We start from the raw sequence: 6,337 nt of genomic DNA on the forward strand, positions 1-6,337 counted from the left end.
TCAGAGTGAGACGACGACAAAGGGTTTTAACGAGGCCCATTATTGAAAAGTGATTGCGTGTTGATATCAATTTATTTTTACTTTGATTTGTTCATGCATGTTATCAAGATACAAGGATGGTTTCCCGGGACTGATCACCCTGAAAACCATAATGCAACAACATGCGGATATCCATTGAATTATAAGTTGCTGGCCAAGCGAGATATGAAACATATGAAAAGCAACCAAAATAATGCGAAGATTCTAAGAGTTTAAATCGTTAAAATAGTAGTACAAAAGGGCATCGCATCGGCCCAACCACAACAAAGTATTGTTCATAATTACATATCAAGGGCATCATATCGGGCCGATAAGGAAAACAGTTCGAAAAGAAAAAGTTCAAACGAAATTACGAGTGTCAAACTACATCATTTTCTCGGGATGTCAATAATTTTGCCATCTTGGACCATCTTGGATCATCAACCCGTGAGTGGAACAAAACCACCGTGGCACCATCCTCACCACAGACGGAACAAACCACCGTCTCCACAATATTTATATCTCATTTAACAAGTTTTTATCGGAAAATGATTCAATACTATTCATTATATCCACCCCAACATATGCAAAGCCTTTAAAGTAGTTATCAGACTTCAAACGAAAGTTACAGGGGGATACAAACTCGCCAGAAAAGCTTAACGATTCAAAACAACATTTTCAGTAAAAAGTAAAAACAACAAATGGTGCGTACACAGGCTTCGTACGTACGCACGGAACCTATCTCGGTTCCTTAAGGGTGCGTGAATGGTGTGTATGCAGGCATCATACATACGCACAAAAGTGTAATGATGCGTACGCAACATAGATACGTACGCAGGAAACCTGGTTCGGCCACTAATTCTGCAGAATCTGCATAATTTAATTTTAACCACCAGTTTTCAAACACCCATAACTTTTTCTACAAAAATTATTTTTCCTCCATTCTTTGACGGTCTTAAATTATATATTCCTAGTTTAATTTCAAGATAAACTTCATTCATTTTCAAGTTCTGAGCGCTAAATTATAACCCTCCAAAATTGACCAAAAATCTGCGAGTGCAGAATTTTTTACACCACCAAGGCAAAACCCCACATTTCAAAAACCAATTTTTTAGCAACCATTCTTAACCAAAAGCAAGCCTAAACCATAACCATTCATTTTATTTTTAACTCTATCTAATTCTATATTCACTAATTCGCTAAACATCAATCTTTATCTCAAAGTTATATAATTTTTCATTCAAAACCCAAAAATCAACAATTCTCATCATTAAACATTCCACTCTCATCAAGTTTAGGCTATAATCCTCGTCAATATCATTATCAATAATAGACAACATACAACTCAACAATAATCCATCTTCATTCTCACACTCCAAACCAAACAACAATATTCACCCCACATTCAATTATATATATTGTTGTGTTGTGGTATGATTGTGGAAATTGGAGTTATATATATATATATATATCAAGTATTAGAAATTCACTCACTTAAGGTTTCTGGTCATTTTCATTCAAATCAATAATCATTTAATACTACATATTCATACTAAACCATTATCATCAATAATTATCAATTCAATCATATCTTAAGTCAACAAGCCTAGGTCTTTACATAGCATTATATAGTGATTATCCAAAGCAAAACCCGTACCTTAATTGACGGCGGTTCCAACCTCATGGGTCCTTTCTCTCCAACAAATTCAAGCATCAATATACAAGCTTTACTCAACATCAAGTTATCAACCAACCCAAGCACTTAAACAACTCTATTTAATATAATTACATCCAAATTTTACATTGTTCATACTAGGATTTTCACACAAATTAAGAAAACATAGAGAGAGAGTTTTCTTATTTTATTCCATATGAACATGGGTCAAAATTCCATCAGAAATTGAGCTTGAATTTCCTCTAAAATATAAAAATCACAATTTTCAACACCCACATACCCAAAATATAAAAACCGAGAAAAATGAAGAAATGGGATTAAGTTCTCACAATTATACCCTGCAAAAATTATATAGAGGGGGAATTGAGAGGAACGCGTAGTCACAAACGGATCGTCGATCGAAGCTCCAGTTTGTGAAAAAAGTGGATTCGAAGTTCAAGTTGAATAGTATTTTAGTTTGTGGTTTTTCTCTTTTCTCTTTTTTCAATCTCGACCCCTCTCTCACTTTGGATGAATGAATGAAAACAAGAATGGAGTCACTTTTCTCACTCAATAAGCAAAGGGTATTTTTGTCCTTTTGTCTATTGGCTCTACCTAGAGCCAAATTTTAAAGATAAGTGTTTCTGTTTGTATTCTAAATTTTTTTGGTTATTTTTATATTTTTATTTTTCTCATACGCAATACCAGATAGACTTAAGCATATACAATTCATTACGACGCTCATACACACGTTCTTCTATGATTAATTATATTTTCGCGCTCCAATTTATTTTCTTAAAACAAGTTTTATATGTAAATTTTTAAATTATGATATTTAAATTTTTAACTCAATTTAAACCCTCTTATCTCAATTTTAATTATATAATTAACTACTTAATATTTTTTCGGGTCATATTTTCAATGAGACATATTAGATAATGTAAACCCCGCTAAAATTGATAAATAATTAGTCAATAATTCAAATTTTAATTAGGAAAATTAAATATGCAAAACTAATATCAAAATAGGATAGAGCTCGCCAAAACGAGAATTTTGATACTAATTTCGGATGTAAACCCCGCTAAAATCGATAAATAATTAGTCAATAATTCGAATTTTAATTAGAAAAATTAAATATGTGAAACTAATATCAAAATAGGATAGAACTCGCCAATACGAGAATTTTGATACTAATTTCGAAAAAATTTAGCCCAAAATCAGACCGAAAGAACCAAACCGGTTGAATTGGGGCCCAAACCGGACCATGACTTAAAAGAGGGACAGAAGCTCTTCTTCCCCATTTCAGCATCAACAGTGCTGAAAACAGATTGGGGAGAGGAGGAGATCCCTAACCCTCATCCAAGCTTCAAACCACCGTATCTTCCTCGTTTGAGCTCCGATCGCCGCACTGTTTGCGGCCACGCATCCAGTGCATCGAGCTCTACCTTTCTATCCGAACAATTTCACTGGTAAGCCTTATATTTGATTCAGAATCTCTATTCCCCTTTCTTTGGTGAAATTAAAATTCTATAGTGAAATCTTGTCCAATTTTGTGTTTTAGGTTCAAGTTAGCTTCCGGAACTTATGGGCTCAAGCTATGGAGCATATGGGTATGGTAAGAACACCTTAACCCTAGCTCAATCTTGTATTTATAATGGAAAAAGTGAAATTGGAACATGTATATGAATTAGGTGTAGATTAAGTGGGTATATATGCATTGGAATTGAATTGGGAGTATTTGAAGGCTTGTTGGTGATCAAAGCTTGGTTTAGGGCTGTTTTAATTGAGCTTGGAGGGGCTGTGTTTTGTGTTGTGAGGCTGCCTTGGGTGAAACTAAGTGATCGGTCAAGGTATAGTTTAAGTTTCGCACGTCTAATATTTACGGTGTTGTGAAAACTTAGGTTAGAGGAACCATAGGATAAGTTGAATTGTTAATTGCATTTAATGAGTATTTTTGTAATGTTGTTGGAATAAATTGTTGATGAACATATAATGGAATTATGAGGTTATTAATTTTATACTCTTGGACTTGCTTATGATGGTTAAAGGTAACTTGAAGTGGTTGTTGATGAGTTGGGAATGGAGAGGTTAGCAATATGCATGTTTTATACGTAAGGAATTATGAATATGGTGAAAATGAGGTTTGGAAGTGTTTGGGTAAAAAGTGATTTTGGGTGAATTTTGAAGGTCCATAATTTTCTACTCAAATTTTGGATTGAGTTGTGATTTGTTGCAAATAAAAGATGGTTTTAAAGAGCTTTTGATTGATATCAATTTTGTGAAAAATGGAATTTTTTAAAGAAAGTTATGGACGTTGAAAATCTGGTGTATGAATCTATGTTTAGGATGGCTAAACTGGATGCAGCAAGCTTTCTGGGCATTCTGCCCATTTTTTTGAAGGAACGCCCATCCACGCGTGCGCGTGGCTCACGTGTACGCGTGAAGTGGAATTTTGGCGACGCATGCACGAGAAGCATGCGTACGCGTGTGTGCATATTCACGCGTACACATGACTCACGCGTACGCGTGGATGCTGCCTGCTGCAGAAACCGGTTTTGACTATTTTTAAACCAATTTTCCACTTCTAAACCTCCATTTTCTTCCCTTAAGGCTTAAAGTATGGTTTTAGGTCCAGTGGATAAAAGAAGCTAGGACAATGAGATAACTTGGGAATGAAGAAAAGGGGTGAACAAGATGAATTGTGAGGGAAATGGTGTGAAGCTGAATAAATATACGTCGATATGGTTATAAAGAATGAATGTAAAAACGTGATGTGATAAATGATGAGATTTAGGATGATTGTGTGTGGCCGAGATTAGGGGTGGCAATGGGTAGGGTAGGGTAGGGTTTGGATCCAACCCTAACCCTACCCGCTCTTAACCCGCGGGTACCCGACCCTACCCGTGGGTTACAAAAAATATACAACATTATTATATAACTTGATGATAATTTAAAATAGAACTGATTTTTATGTAAAAAAATATTAAATTATCAATTAATGATTTTTTTTTAGTGGTTAAGGATCTTTTGCATTTAGTGAGAGGTCTTTGATTCAACATCCACTTAAAACATATTTTTATATAAGTATATAACATAAATATATATAGAGTGCGGGTTGGTCGGGTAGGGTTGAGGCTCAACCCGTACCTACCCGACCCGCACGAGAACCCTACCTGCACCCTACCCTACCCGCTGCGGATCGGGTTGGCAACCTTACTTGATCGGGTGGGGTCAGATTGGATACCCGCAAGTAGGGTACATATTGCCACCCCTAGCCGAGATGGTCGGAATGGCAAGGTCTGGATATAATCCCGCTTGTGTAATTAATTTGAACATATGTTCAGATGGCAAGTTGAGAGTGGAAGTTCTTTTCTTGTCGTGATGTGGATGTGGGAAATGTGGAAAGACACTCTCCTTCATATCGTATCCCCCACGTTCTTCTCTGATTGCAAGGTGAAAAGGCACACTCCTTCGATGTGGAAAGGCACTCTCCTTCGTATATCCTCCAGGAGAAGGTGGAAAGGCACACTCCTTCGATGTGGAAAGGCACTCTCCTTCGTTTATGATCCTCCTGGAGATGCGCAACCTAGAGACCAATGTCTGGGTTAGCTACCAGATGTGTTGGGTTCTGGCAAAATAACCGACACGTGAGCTCACGGCCAGTAGGATAGACATTCATCATATGCATATGTGTGCTTTGTTTGCTATGCCTTAATTGGGAATGCCTAATTGATTACATACCTCTTGCTTCTTGTTATACTTGCTACTTGCACTATCTGCTCATTACTTGTGCGTGAATTTGTGTGGTTGTTTGTTTCTGTTGCATTATGGGTGATGGAGGGATGGAGGAAAAGGTGAAATGGTTTGGTGTTATGATAGGTTTGAAATTGAGTAAGTTAGGCAGAGATAGAATACCTACCCCTGTTTATGGCTTCTGTTTAGTAATTAAGTTGGATAATTGAGTAACGGAGTTCTAGGATTGCCTATAGCATTCTCAGGACCTTATTTATTATACGCGTGGCACTTTTACTATGCTGAGAACTTCCATACTGTGTTGCTGCTTTTCAGATGCAGGTCGAGAGGCTCCTCGTTAGGCGTCTAGATCCTTGAAGCGAAGTAGTTCTTGAGTGTATTTTGGATTTCTGTTTGTATATTTGTATATATGTATTTAGCTTACTCTCCAAGTAACTTGCGTATGCTGCTCCTCTTAGAGGTTGAGGGAGAGATAGGAGTTTATTTGGTATTTTGGTGTATTTTGGGATACTTATGTATGTTTATATGTATATTTAAATCCTTTGGCCAGCCTTAGCTTCGCAGGCTGAATCAAGGGCTAGTTATGCTATTTCCTTGGCTTTCCTTTACTCTCTTACTTATCTTTATTATTTCCTATTAAGGTTTCTTAGCACGCAAGTATTCCTATTCCTTGAGCGTTGCGCTTTTTATTTTTGCGATTTTGTTTTACCCATTTTTCAAGGCTCCTAGTATATATTATCCTTTGTTATGTATTAATATATATTTTATTTTAGAGGTCGTAATACTACACCACCTCTATCTTACATCTTAGGTGTAAAACTCTACGTGGTAGGGTGTTACAGATAACCGTAGAGTTAATTTACAAAAATGCTCATGTGTATATGTTAGATAAAATTTATTTGTTCATAAAGA

At 36.3% G+C, this 6,337-nt stretch overlaps 1 long non-coding RNA gene across 1 annotated transcript; it reads left to right on the forward strand.

Annotated features, from left to right (window-relative positions):
• Positions 3,095 to 5,772, forward strand: LOC107634170. Its single transcript, XR_002358349.1, has 3 exons — positions 3,095 to 3,141; positions 3,234 to 3,287; positions 5,741 to 5,772. It is a non-coding gene; the product is annotated as an uncharacterized LOC107634170 (long non-coding RNA).

Source organism: Arachis ipaensis, chromosome B03, assembly GCF_000816755.2.
Source record: "Arachis ipaensis cultivar K30076 chromosome B03, Araip1.1, whole genome shotgun sequence".
NCBI lineage: Eukaryota > Viridiplantae > Streptophyta > Magnoliopsida > Fabales > Fabaceae > Arachis > Arachis ipaensis.